A 15230-nucleotide genomic window follows, 5' to 3' on the forward strand; every position below is an offset into this window, starting at 1 on the left:
ATTTAAGCTGAATCAAATTACCTTATGAGTCCATTTAACTTAACTTATGTTAAACAATTTAAAACAGCTTCCGTAACTTATAAAATTAAGTTAGAACATGATTAACTTAGTTAAATAAGTTACAATGAACAAAAACTTGTTGTCATGACTAATTGATCTTATATATATATATATATTTTTTTTTTTTTTACAATATGCCTACTATCTCTGTATCCTACTGTTTAATGTTAAATGATGTAATTTAAACGTCATTTTAATTTTAAAAAGTAGTTTTGTAATATTATATTCAAATATTTATTTTGTATTTAATATTCATGGATGTATTGCAACCCTATCCCAAACCTAAACCCAAACCCTAACCCTAAAGCTAAGCCTTAGAATATACAATTACATGCAAAGCAATAATAATTAACAAATAAACAGATGTTTGAGTTCATTTGAAGAATGTTCCCATAAGTGTGAGGTGAGCAAATTAACTTGGCATGATAAAATGCAAAAAAATGATTTTTGCCACCCAAATCATATATATATTGCCCTGAAATTGAGAGCAAATGATGTTTGTTGCTCGGTTTTGTAGCTATTAAATTATTTAATTTAAGCTTTTCGTTTTTCAGAAACATGTCTTAGAGAATGTGATGGTTATTTATGAAATGTGTTATTCGATTTTCTAACAAGGTCGTTTGATTCATCTTTCTATAATAAGTTGTTCCAGGATGCTTGAGGATCAGCCAAGTGCTTCTAAAAAAACAAGAGGGCGAGCTTTCATGTTCTTCTTGGTTAGCAAATCGTTCTGCCATGATGTTCTGCCATGGATTCTATTTTTGACCGGTGTCTGTCTGATGTTAGTCATGCCAATCTTGGATGTGGCTCTGGTGTTCTTTGAGACTTCCTTTTTTTGGCAACTATTCCAATCCTTCTCCATTTTTGAAGACATGTCGATCTTTTGTGATTTGATGATCTGATCTCTAGTGGTGGGAATTTTGATTTACCCCAATGAATCGAGTCTTTTGAATCATTTATTCATTAATTCATTTTCTTTTCAGCTTACTCTCTTTTATTAATTAGGGCTCACCACAGTGGAATGAACCGCCAACTTATCCGGCATATGTTTTACGCAACCCAACACTGAGAGTCACCCAAACACTCTTGCATTCACACACATAAATTTAAGCAATTTAGCTTATTCAATTTACCTGTAGCACATGTCTTTGGTCTATGGGGGAAATCAGAGCACCCAGAGGAAACCCACTCGAACACAGGGAGAACCTGCAAACTCCACACAAATGCCAACTTTCTCAGCCAGGGCTCAAACCAGCAACCTTCTTGCTTCAGCGACTGATCATGCTACCCACTGTGTCACCGTGCCACCCTCTTTTGAATCATTTTGCCTTTTTGTGAACAAGAATGATGCACATGCTGAACTGAGTGGTCAGTATGCAGCTGCCCATCATATTCTTGTTCACAATCTGAAAAGTCTCACAAAATAAAAGCACTAAGTAATTAAAGTAGTGAAAGTACCCACTTTGTCAGATGTTTACATTTTTATAATATATTATTTTAATTTATAATGAATTCAATAAATATAGTAGAAAATCTAGTCAAATATAGTAGATTGTTGTAATTATAGTACAGGGTGGGCCATTTATATGGATACACCTTATTAAAATGGGAATGGTTGGTGATATTAACGTCTTGTTTGTGGCACATTAGTATGTTCGAGAGGGTAAACTTTTCAAGAAGGTTGGTGACCATAGTGGCCATTTGGAAGTCTGCCATCTTGGATCCAACTTTTGTTTTTTTAATAGGAAGAGGGTCATTTGACACATCAAACTTATTAGGAATTTCACAAGAAAAGCAACGGTGTGTTTGGTTTTAATATAACTTGAGTTATTTACAAGTTTCTGACCACTTATAAAATGTGCTGTTGTTTAATGTGCTTGATAATTGGAAAATTATAATGATAATAATGATAAAGTATTGAATACAAACAATTGCACTCATTGAAATAGTTGTGTTGTTGTGAGTTGAGAACATTAATTATAGAATTAATTAAGTAGAAACAATTTGGCACGCGCACATAGACACAAAGACCAGGGCTGTGCACAGGGGGGTGGCTAGAGCCACTGCCCCTCTGCCCTCATTGGCTAAGGTGCCCCTCTCAAGAGGCACTTGCTCTTTACTTTGCGATCGCGTTGCAGCACCTGCTCCTGTAAGGATCTGTTCACGGGCCTAATGCTGCGTTCAAACCAGACGCGAAACGCACGGATAAATCGCGCTATTCGCGCGTAAATAGCCGCATGAACATTTAAAGTTTACTCGCTTCATTCGCGCGTCAAACCCCGCTTCATTCGCGCATCAAATCCGCTTCATTCGCATGTCAAATTCACTTTAGAATAGACGCGGATTTGCATGATGGGCAGGGCTTCTGTCTGCCCGGTGACTGTAGCTTTGTTGCTAAATGGCTAACATGGATTTTATCAAGAAAATAACAGTGTTTATGTGCTTTATGAAGACTGAAAAACAGCGTTGATACGTTTAGGGCCGTGTCTGAGTCCACTTGATTCTTTCAGAGGTGCATCCAGCTCTATGAGCTCATAAACTTCTCCAGAAACTTAACCTGGATGACGGAGGCTTTCAGCTGTGCTTCTGACTGAGCCGAGCCCAGTTTGATGAACTTTTTGTCGGTGTCCGATGGAGGACTTCCCTCAGGAGACCTACAACAGGCGATACATCACAATCACGCCCCCACAAGAGAAAGCTCCTGATTGGTTAACGCGGTGCGAATGTCTGCTGAAGTTCAGATTTTCGAACTCGACTGAGACACCTGAAATTGCATGAAACTCTGGAGAGCTTGGTGATGCGACATTAATTGTTTTATAATGAAACCTGCCTTCAAAAAGGGCTTCGTTGGTCTTATTTATATTTCTTTGCATGTTTACCACACGTCTGCCACAACAGGAAGTAAAAAAAAACTGTAACTGCCTTAATTGCGTTTATATTTTTTTTACGTGTTAATTTCACTATTATTTCACGACAGCGCCTATATATATATATATATATATATATATATATATATATATATATATATATATATATATATATATATATATATATATATATATATATATATATATATATCAAAATAATAGCCAATTAGTATTACATTTATTATCTATTTTTCCATCTATGCTAGTGTTAGTTATATTTATTTAAGTTAAATAACATTAGTTTATGTTGCTTTACGTCATTAACTAATGTTAACAAGCACAACTTTGTATTTTAATAATGCATTATTAATGTAAAACTATGGTTAATAAATACAAGATTATTCATACTTAATGTTAGTAATTACATTTATTTTACAAATAACTAGTGGATCGTTATTCTAAAGTGTTAGCATACTTTTTTTTTTTTTTTTTTACCAAATCTTTCTTGTAACATGACATGGATTTGATAGTACTGCAATTTATCAGGGTGTGTCAAGTTTTTGTGTACTCCCAGTATCACTGTAATGACTTATTATACATTCAGACAGAACTGTTTATTGTAAACTTTCTATTAACCTGTGAGGATTTATTAGTAGTACATGCTGAGACTTTATTGTGTTACCTGTTGGCAGCCAGCTGGCAGCTGATGTGAACAGCAGACGTCTGCACAGTCAGAACTTTCTGCATCCTCACCGGAGGAGTCAGTGTTTGGTAAAATGTCTGCTCAATGAGGGCTCGTTGCAGGGGTGAAGGCACCCCACAGCCTGATGTAATTAGACAGACGCCCTAGCATATGTCCAAAACACACACCGTGTGTCAAAGCTTCACAAAAGTTACCAAAAAAAAGTTCATGCAGAGACAGTAGCGCATATGCACCGACCAGGAGGTTTAAATTCAGAGCATTTCACAGCATTTGTGCTTGTCACTGCTTGTTATCATCTGTTTTGCATGTTTATAGTATACCAGTCTTACGTTTTTATCTTCTGTGTCTTTATTATGGTGGCAGTGACATTGCAATTATGACATCAGCGAAAGAAAAAACAATCTGTTCCGTTCTTTATCTCTGTCCTTTATTGATCTGCTTCGTCTTTCCCTGTCTTGATATGAAGTGATAAATCGCATCATCCATACTAAGATATACTGCCCAATCTTTCATCTACATATTCCGAGACCTGTTGGAGACCGACCTGACTGACAAAACCCTGCATCTCATCCAAGCCTGTCACTTACCCAGGAGTTATTCTCTATCAGTCTTCCACGTTCTGGAGCGCGTGTCTGATTTACTGGCAGCCTTTGAGGATGGAAAAGAGGGGGGGAAACATCTTTGTTGGTACTTGAAAATGGCAGCATGCCAATCACTGTGTCCTCCAGCTGGCACGGTACCTCTGGTGCCAAGATTACCCCATTACCACACTCTTTGGCACATCCTAACTGAAAATTAGGAGAGAAAATAGGGATGAGGGTGTATTCCGTGGCTAGGCGTATCACCAAATTAACTCTCTTCTTATAAGGCAGACCTGTTGATCTGCTGCCAGCAGGAAACAGCACTTCGGAGTTCTGTGTGGACTCTTGTGCTCATTATTGCTGTTTGGATTTTTAATCAGAACTGAACATCTGCAAGCATCCCTGTCCAGCAGTGCTCCGAGAGTCACGCCAGCAATCAATCATGCCAGAACAGCCCACGACTGAAGGTCTTTGAGGAGGCGTGGGATGAATAGTGCAGAGCAGAAATACTTAGATGTTTCTGGGCTTGTGATTTTTTGGGGAGAGAACAGCAGGAGTGTTGATTTTAGGTTTTGGCAGTTTGACAATAAAAAATAAGAATTTTCCAAAAATTTATATTTACTCTATATTAAGGGTTTATTCCTGAAGGGCCAGTGTCCTACAGATTTTGCAGCCAACATGCCTTAACAGGCTAGCCTGGAAGTTTCTATAGTGGCTAGTCTGAAAGCATAGGCAGTCAGGAATGGAATACATTGGATTGTGGAATATCAAAGGCAGTGAAGGAATCAGTGATGCTGCCTTCAAAAATTGATCAGATGAAAGCATCTCAGGAGACTGAAATTGAAGCTATGATTAGGATTCGGACAAGGCTTCATGCCTTCCTACCTTTTGGAATACAAGTTTTTGAAGGTAGAAATTTCCCTGCTTTCAGAGGCCAGAAAGTTCAAAGACTGCAATTATATGTGTTTGATTTGGGTTGGAAATGTAATAAGCAAAAAAGACCCGACTAGGACATTTAATTTATTTGTAATTAATCATACTTTGCATGTATGTGTGTTTGTATTTGTGTGTGTATGTATATGTATACATATATGTGTATATATATATATATATATATATATATATATATATATATATATATATATATATATATATATATATATATATATATATATATATATATATACATACACACACACACATACACATACATACACACACAAATATATATATATATATATATATATATATATATATATATATATATATATATATACACACACACACACACACACACACACACACACACACACACACACACACACACACATGTACACATATACACAGTGATACTTTCATGAAATACTGTCAGAATTTAAAGCCACTATACTGATCTTACAAGAAAAAAAAATAAATCTATTGAGCTGTAAAGACATTGCTTTTAATATTCAACTAAATAGTATGATACAATATTGGTGGTATTTCGATATGGCATGCATGTATTAATATTGTATAAAAAAATAAAACATTTCCCAAAGACAATTATGGGTTTCGGAAAGAATTAAGACAAATTTGTTGAAAGGTTTTGATCCATTTCGTACTATCACAATATTTTTCATTCATTTATATTTAAAAATCATTTTTTGATCTAGAACTAATTTAGTTCTACATATTAATAAAGTCAGCCTAGAAGGCCTTTACAGAAATGTGAAATGCGCCAAACAGTGCACACTTTGTATGCTATGAAGTGCATATTAAAATCAAACCATACACAGACCATCTCTCGTCTCAGTCGGATTTACCTTAAAGGGGTTCACTTTGGTGTGTTCCCAATGTCTGTTCATGCCAACCGTTCTTAGACCTCTGAAACTAACCAAATCTGAAAACACCCAGAGGAGCATTTCTTAATGCATCCATATTGACAGCATTGTGGTGAAAATGCCTGAATCCTGAAAGAAAGTAGCTTTTGCGAGGGAGACGATACAGAGCTATTGTACTACGTAAGCTTTAGTCATCCTTTTTGCCTCGCACCATAAACTGCCTCTTATATATGCACAACACAGGAATAGAAACCCAAGGGAAGACACAATACATCATTAGGGTTGTGCCCCATGAGCATGTGCTGATACATCCCTCATACACACTGAGCTGGATCTCACCCCACTGCCCTTTCATTCCATGAGTCATGATGCACAATGTCACCACAGAGAGACATCACTCTTCCTGTTTATGTCTCCTCTGTTTAGTACTTTTTCAGCCCAGTGTCATAAATTCAAATCATTTAATGTGTGTGAAGGGTGAAACCACGAGAGGCACTGATTTTTACAGCATTCTTGGTGAGCTAGACTATGTAATGTGCTACAAATGGACATTTTATGACTTGATGAGGCTGTAATTGCTAGCTTTATTAAAATTTAGTATTTAAAGCAACATTTTAACTAAGCTATTAAGTAATATACAACCTTATTATAACGACGACACATTAAAACCACTACAGATGTTCTCGTTTAATGAACTACAAATGTATCCCCCTAGTGCCTTCCAAATTACCTGATAAAGGGATCACACAAACCTTAAAATTTACTTCCCTTTATGGGCTTTCATTCTGTTAAACACACACTCTCACACACACACACACACACACACACACACACACACACACACACACACACACACACACATAACAATGGGCCTTATCATACACCCAGCGCAATGGTTTGCAATGTGTTGGTGCGATTTGTTGTTATTTTCAGATCAGCGCCTAACCAAACCTAATTTTCACATTTTGCACCACGTTGTTTAAATAGTAGGTCCATTTGTGCCATTTTGTGGATTCATGGATGTTCCAATCTAAATTAGAGGTGTGTTAAGGTGAATTGTTAGTTTGTGCTATTTTGAAGAACTGAAATAGACTGCGACCAACTAAAAGCTGGTCTAAAATCCAGCATGTTAGTTATGCGCCTATGTGTGTTCAAACGCTTAAACGTTGCTTAATATACTTATTATATAGTATTATACTATATATAAAAAAAAAAAAACTACCATGCCTCATTTCAGGGGGCTTTTTCAGTTTATTCATGACAATTTGCATTTGTATAATGATATTATTAGTAGTAGTTGTATTTTTAAATGCATATTTATATGTGTTTTAATAAAAACGTTTTAGAAAAGTTTAGATTTGTCCACCTGTCAGGTTTTGAAGACCAATGCATCACCATATGGGGTATAAGAATAGGTTGTGTGTTTGGATATAACTTAAGTTTTTTGACCACACTTTTGTGAGGTCCATTGCCAGTTATGTAGACATGCACTGCTCACACAGAAGTCGTTTTCATTTTAAAAATGAGTGTTCAAGAGTGTTCTGATTACAGTCTAAATGCTATCCTTTAATTTCATTAGCAGACAATAAACTGACATTTTTGGAATAGTCTTGAAGTTTTCATTGAAGTTTTTAATATCATAAATTACTTAAAATAGAGTCGGACAGAGGAATATTAAAGCTTTGACATTAGTACTGGGGAATAACACTGTTAATATTTTGCTCTTTTGCAAAGTCTTGGTTTTGTTTGGGGATGTACAAACACAAGCTGTAATGCTTGGTGGTTCAAAAACGCATAATTTTTTTACATAATTTACGTAATATACCCTTTCAACAAGATGTTGAAGACACGTTTCAATGAATTGAAGACAATAATCTGCATCTAGATTCCTTTTAGATAGATATATTTTTTATATTTAGATTTTTTTTTTATATGCACATTCATAAATCAAAACTTTGTAACATATCAAAATTGCATCAAATTACATAATGAGTGGGAAATGCTTTTGCAAGAAATTGCTTAATTGGAAAATGAATAATTGCTGGAACAAAACCAGAAAATAAAAGTTGTGACTGACTTTGCTTTAACTTGCCCATGATGACAACCTTTGCTTTGCCTCATACAACCTTTGCTTGCACCGACTTGCACTCATTCACATTCTCTCTTTCACACACTCAAACAGATGTAGGTATTCACCACGCACAAGTTAATGCCGGATCCATTAAAATAAATTCCCGAACACAAAACACGAATATCTGACATTTTCCGGAACAGGATCAGACAAGTTTTGGCTCAAATTAAGCACTGATGCAAGGTGTTTCTAATGCAGCGATAATCTGTTGGACAGTAAATTTGACATTGTTCTCTCTTTTAGCCATCATCAGTGTCATACATTTTTCCCATTTTTAAAAGTCATGAAAACACTATTGCAGAGTTTTTCTTTTGTTATTTGTGCAAATTGGAATGCATAAACAACAATCTGTTGTACTCTCGCATTTACTGCTTTTTACCCAATTATGGCAACTTCTTCTGCTGCCAGGAAACCTGGAAATGTGCAAAGGGTATATTACAATCACTTTCTCCCCAGCCTGGAAACAAACACATCTATTAGTTCTGGGTTTGATGAAGGCCTGCCTTCCAAAATCATAATGTGCTGTGATTGGTTAGCTTTCCCGGTGTGTTCCAATTGGTAAACAGCTCAGTACTGCCACACACCTTGCCACAAAAGCAAATTCTGTCTCTTCTCTACAGCCTGGCACTTAGCCAGAGAAAGATAAGCACATTACTTGACAGAGATCAAAGTTTATCAGTGTTTTCTGTGATGTAACATTTGTTTTGGGTTGTCGACATTTGAATACACAGTAGCGAAACAAAACATTTATGGCTTTTAAAATACATGATATATATGGACAAGGATTTTACACACATTCTGGCAATGTGTATTATTCACAAAATATACACACTGTTTATGTATCGACAATGTTTGCTAAATACTTCTCCTAAAACATCCACTTATTTCTTGTATTTTGGAAGAAGTTTGATGAGTTTACTTGTTGTAAATCAGCTGCTAATGTGTCCACTGCAGCGGGGATGAACATGGTAGCACCCATCAGCCATCGTACTAGTATGGCAATCAATGATATGATAATTATTAAAATGCTTAAACAACAAAACTCTACATATTTAAAAATCGGAATGTGTAATGCTTCACAATATAATCAATTTGAGCTGAAAAAATTGGTCACAAAGATCGTGTAGAACTTCTGCTTGCATATAGCGACATATTAGAATGGCAACGCTATTGTTGTTTTGCTCCTCATCACCTTCAACCATTCAAATGTCCATAGGCAGTATTCGAGCCACGTTGTGACATCATTTAGCCCATAATTTAACCTTGTAGTCCAAACAAGCTGTACAACGTATCTTGTGAAAAGAGATTTAAAAAAAAAAAAAAAAACATAATCAAACAAATCTCCCTTTGGAGTATGACATTTGTAAACTTTTAGATCTTTTTTTATGGCCAAGCACACACACACACACACACACACACACACACACACACACACACACACACACACACACACACACACACACTACACAGGGACTTACATTCAAAAAATGAAAAAGCAGAATAGGATGCATGTAAATCAGGACAAAGGGTTATTTCAATAAGTCTTTCTTTGTGAGTTACCTGCATTGGTCTTGTTTTTGTATATTCTCGATTTAGATTTTCGATGTTTCTGCTTAACCTTGTTTGATTAAAATTCTTTTGCACTATTTTGCCACTTTTGAGACATTTGGGATTTGTGTACTTTTTACTTTGTTTAATTAGTTTGTTTCTTTGATGGCCCAGCTCTTTCCAAAGTCATATCGAGCTACCTCTCATGACGTTTGATCTTTTTCTCAGAGAGTAAAGTGGATTGGGAAGATGTCATACAACTTCCATCTTGCAAACACGTAGGTGATTTATTGTAAGAGACCCAGGATAAGAGGTGAACGCCACCTTTTGTTTTTTTATTTATGTGATAGCTGAGAACAGGAAAGAAAATGGTGTGTGGCGCTTTGAATTGTTTTGTTATTTTTCTTTCTTTTGTTTGGCCTCACAAGCATCCTCTTACTCCTGAGTTGACCTAATATTGTTAATATTTCTTTTTGTATACAGTAAAAGTCAGAATTATTAGCCCACATTTGATTTCTTTTTTCTTTTGTAAATATTTCCCAAATAATGTTTAACAGCAAGGAAATTTTCATAGTATGTCTGATAATATTTTTTCCTCTGGATTTTTTTTTTTTTTTTTTTTAGAATTAAAGCAGATTTTATTAAAAAAAACATTTTAAGGTCAAAATTATTAGCCCCTTTCAGCTAACTTTTTTTTTTGATAGTCTACAGAACAAACCGTCATTATACAACTTGTTTAATCACCTTAACCTGCCTAGTTAACCTAGTTAAACCTTTAAATGTCACTTTATGTTGTATAAAACTGTCTTGAAAAATATCTCGTAGAATATTATTTACTGTCATCATAAAAGATAAAATTATTATGATTATTAGAAATGAGTTATTAAAACTATTATGTTTAGAAATGTGATGAAAAAATCTCTCCGTTAAACAGAAATTTGGGGAATAAATAAACAGAGGGGGCCAATAGTACAGGGGGGCTAATAATTCTGACTTCAACTGTATGTATTTGGGCATTTGTATGGTTATTACTTTTGTAAATGAAATCACTTTTGGTTGGCATTTCCGTTGTCCGTGTCTTTTGCTTTCACAATCACTTAGTAAATTGCCACACCTTAAATGTTACTCCTTTTACCATAGACATACTAACAACAGTGACAGGAGTAATCCATCATTTTATGAGAATATTAGATTTGGATCGATAGCTAACATTTTAGTTATGTTTTAGCATGCTATTATAAATAATAATCAACTAATAGTCTTTTGCTAGTCTTTTGTATGTTAATAAGCACAGTCAATCTGCGTTTCCTTTTCTGTAGCGTAATCTACCTAAAATGGAGCACTATAACCCAGTCACGAGTGAAACTAGTCGACCATAGGTTATTACTTTTGCTCTTGACAAGTTGTCTAAGAACATTCTGCTATTTGGGAATGAATGAGTGGTTTTTGTAATGAAGGGCTGTCGGTCAGAATGGCATTTCACACTCTAAACTGGGGTAGCGTCAGACGATTAATGTAATGTAGTGGGTAATTGCTGTAATTGTGTAACTATAATTAGTTTAATTATGCGGTTGAGTACTCAGCACTGAAAAAGGTGCACACTGTGCCAATGAGCTGAAAGAAAGATACATTTTATCACTAGTATCAGAGCTTCCTTTCCAAGTCACCGCTGAAATAGTATGTAATCGTAAGTCTTAATGGGAGGGCCAGACATACAATATTTTTCTGTTTGTATGAAAAAAAGAGATCTTTTGCAGCGAGAACCTATAATCTGCCGTTTCCATCTGCTGTTTTCACACAGCTTTTTGAAGCTCTGTCTCAGTGCACCTGGTTTTCTCATTCTGCTGCCATCCATTTGCTCTTCCCTCTTCATTGTTTTATTCTGGGCTGATCTCATGGAGTGATAGAGTTCAGGCCAAGAGAACTGTAAGGGGACAAAAGGCCATTTCATCCATACAAACAGTTTCAATCAGCCACAGATTGGCTATAAACCTCAAGGGAGAGATGCTGTTTATCACCGTAAATCTCAGAAATGAGGACACTTTGAGGATCAGAGAGAGGTTTTCCTGAAGCAGGGGTCAATTATCTGCAATGCAGTGATGTGAACTAGGTTTCGAGTTCTTTTAAGGATATAACTAACAGTGTTATATTATGTATGAATGTGTAAATGAGAGAAAATATGGGTGTTTCCCAGCACTAGGGTTTCATGAGTTAGTGTACTCTCAGTTCTGGTTGCTGCTAAAAAGGCATCCACTGCGTAAAACATATGAGTAATTGATGGTTTATTGATAAATATACTTTAATGTTTTTCTTTGCCATAACTTGAAAACTCACACTGGCACATTATTTAAAGCTTGTTTTATTATTATTTCTGACATAATACCTAGATAATTTATTAATGGTTCTTTCAGTGTAGAAAATGTAGAGCTCTGTTTATTAAATCTGTTGATGTGATGGATGACAATTCACCTTCATGCATGCTGGTCTAAACCTTTAAGACCTTTCTCTTATAATTAATATTGTATTTGGGATTTTCTTATTCCAAGTTAAGAAAAAAATAATAATTTTATTTTATGAACAGTTAGATTTTATACATTCAATTATATATAAACATTGATCTGTGTAAATATAATCCGAATATGGTAATAGGACTTCGTATAATGATATGTGAAGTGCTTGTTGACTTAACTTTAGTTGAATCAAATGAACTTTTCTAGTTAGCGCAGCTTACATCAATTAAACTGACTAAAAATGATAATTTCTACGGAGACCTGGAAGGGACGTGATGGTGGGAAAAAAAATGTCTGAAAAGAAAAAAAAATAGATGTGTAAAAAACTGAGTGATATGAAAATATGTTTTTAAAGTTTTTGCGTTCCCTCGCAAAACTTGTTCGACAAACACTTCCTGTTTACTTCATAAATGTCAACCCATGTCAATCCCATTTTTGCCAGGATTCTCCCGTATTTTACCATTCTATCCCGCTATCATCCTATCATTAAGTATTTTTCCATATTCCTCCCATATTTATAATCTTGAAAGCACATTAAAATGAATATAAAAATGTCTGTATTCACTTTCTTTCCATTAAAGCTGTGTATCGATTTTTGCCCTTCATATGCAATCTCTGAATCAGCGGGTGCATGTGTAAGCGCTGACTGACAGATGCACTCCTTATGATAAATTGATCTCAGATCAGCTTCTGTACACGCCATTTAAAGTGACATCTCTGTTATCAAACAAGTGTAGAGCAGCAAATGAATCTCTCGTTTTATTTTGTTTGATAACAGAGGTGGTGTCACTTTGAAGAATGCACAGATCTGTAATAAAAGCATTTGATTACTTTTGTAAATGTTTGTGCTCATTTAAGAGAAAATTTGTTGTGTTTTAAAGGAAACATGCAGGACGGACATGTTTACATATTTTTAAGCGTATTTGTCTGTTTATACACACAGCTGAATCCCAAAGTGTCCTGCACTTTAGCTCCTCTTTAAAATGGCGCATATAGAAGCTGATCTGAGATCAGTTTATCATGTGGAGCACGTCTGTCATATGAAGGGCGACGATCAAAGATCAATGCACAGCTGTAATGAAGAAAGTGAATGCAGACATTTTTAAATTAATTTCAATGTAATTTCAATAAAAATAAGGGAGAAAATGGTAAAATTCTTAATGATAGGATGATGGCGAAATAAAATGGTAAAATTCAGGAGAATCCCGTAAAAAAAACGGGAGAGTTGACATGTATGAAGTAAATAGGAAGTGTTTGTCGAACAACAGTTTTATATTGAAACCTTATTAACTCAAAAAATTAGTAAAAGCAGCATAGAAATATTTGTTGTCTTGACTTGTCTTGAAAAAAAAAAAAAAAAAAAAAATATATATATATATATATATGTATATATATATATATATATATATATATATATATATTTAACAAGTTGCCAAACCTTTCTCTGGGGTTTTAGGCAAAATTGTCATTATATAATAGTGTAGTTTGTAAAGATTGTTTGTGTGAGCTGCTCATCCATGATGTGAATTTCCTGTTGCTCCAGATACTGAGGTACTATGGAGGCCCATTTGTAAAATGAACTAACTGTCATGTTCAAGAAACCCGTGTGAGATGATTTGAGCTTCGTAACATGGCTATTATCTTGCTGGACACACTGGTCACACTGTAGCAGTAATGGGATGTACATGGTCAGAAACAAAACTCAGGTTGGCACTGGCATAATAAAGATCCTCAGTTGGTGTTAAGTTGCCAAAAGTGTGCCAAGAAATCATCTCTCACACCATTACACAACCAGCAGCTGCCCGAACCAATTATACAAGGCAGGATGGACACATGCTTTTATGTTGTTTACCTCAAAATCTTGCTTCAGAAATTCAGAGTCATTAGAGGACGGATTCATATCTTTTTTCTCAGGAATACAGTACAGCCCGGATTAAACTTCAAGTATTTTTTTTTCTTTTCTTTTTTTTTTTTTTTTGGCTATGACATTCAGTGTAAAATTATGCAATTTTATGTAGATAAAACCTTGAAACCTTTAAATTCCTTTATTCAATTATGTTGAAAATTATGTGTATTCTGTCATTAAGAAGCCTACATACATTACAAATGTCTCTGTAATTGTGTATTAAGTGTTTCTAACAGTGTATGTGTGTGTGTGTGTGTGTGTGTGTGTGTGTGTGTGTGTGTGTGTGTGTGTGTGTGTGTGTGTGTGTGTGTGTGTGTATATGTGTGTGTGAGTGAATAAAAACAGTAGATAAATACATTCATCATGTGCCAGCAAGAGGCGTTTTTTGGAGCTTTAGTAGATATTAAGTGCATCTATTGGTCAATGTCACCCATGTGACAGAACCCATCTTGGACAACAGGAAAAAAAATGAACTATTCTAGATTTTCTTTTGATGTTGTGAGGCAGTGCAGACATGGCATCTGTTGTTTGGCACTATGACACACAACACAAGAGAAAATGATTTAATCTTGCACCCAGATGGCAGTTCATAGTTTATGGATCCCTACTACACCTTACGTGAAGCAAACAGTGCCAAAATCAGAATTGTAATGCAGGTCACAAGCCCTCTCATTTATCCTGATCTTGTTCTACAGCACTTCCACAGATAATCTTGACAGTTTCTGTAAACCTAAATTCTGTGGTGTTTGTCTGATTGAGCAGACATACAATATGGGTTAAAGGGGTAGTTCAACCAAAATTTAAATTCTGTAATTAATTATTTACCCTCATGTTTTTTAAATTCCTTGCGATTTTTGTTCATCTTCAGAACAGAACACAAATGAAACAATTTACATGAAATCCGTAAGCTCTCTGGCCTTCTATAGACAGCAATGTTCAAAGATCAAAAAAGGAACTAAATCTTTGTCAAAATTAGATGAAAAATGCAAACAAAATAGGTTTATAGATTTTGGTGCATAGAAGTGTTCTTGGAGCTTCGAATGATTGTACTTTAACCACTGAAGTGTTTATGACTAGGCATGGGCAGGTATAAGATTCTAATGG

The 15230-nt window shown here is 35.2% G+C and overlaps 1 protein-coding gene and 1 long non-coding RNA gene across 5 annotated transcripts in view; both read left to right on the forward strand.

Annotated features, from left to right (window-relative positions):
- Nucleotides 1-15230, forward strand: part of dhrsx (dehydrogenase/reductase (SDR family) X-linked) — a 101722-nt gene that overhangs the window by 39262 nt on the left and 47230 nt on the right. The gene's annotated exons all lie outside the window — the stretch shown is intronic.
- LOC141386040 (uncharacterized) lies at nucleotides 10872-13558 on the forward strand. Its single transcript, XR_012407127.1, has 2 exons — nucleotides 10872-12642; nucleotides 13419-13558. It is a non-coding gene; the product is annotated as an uncharacterized lncRNA (long non-coding RNA).

The sequence above is a fragment of the Danio rerio genome, chromosome 1 (genome assembly GCF_049306965.1).
Source record: "Danio rerio strain Tuebingen ecotype United States chromosome 1, GRCz12tu, whole genome shotgun sequence".
Taxonomy (NCBI): Eukaryota; Metazoa; Chordata; class Actinopteri; order Cypriniformes; family Danionidae; genus Danio; species Danio rerio.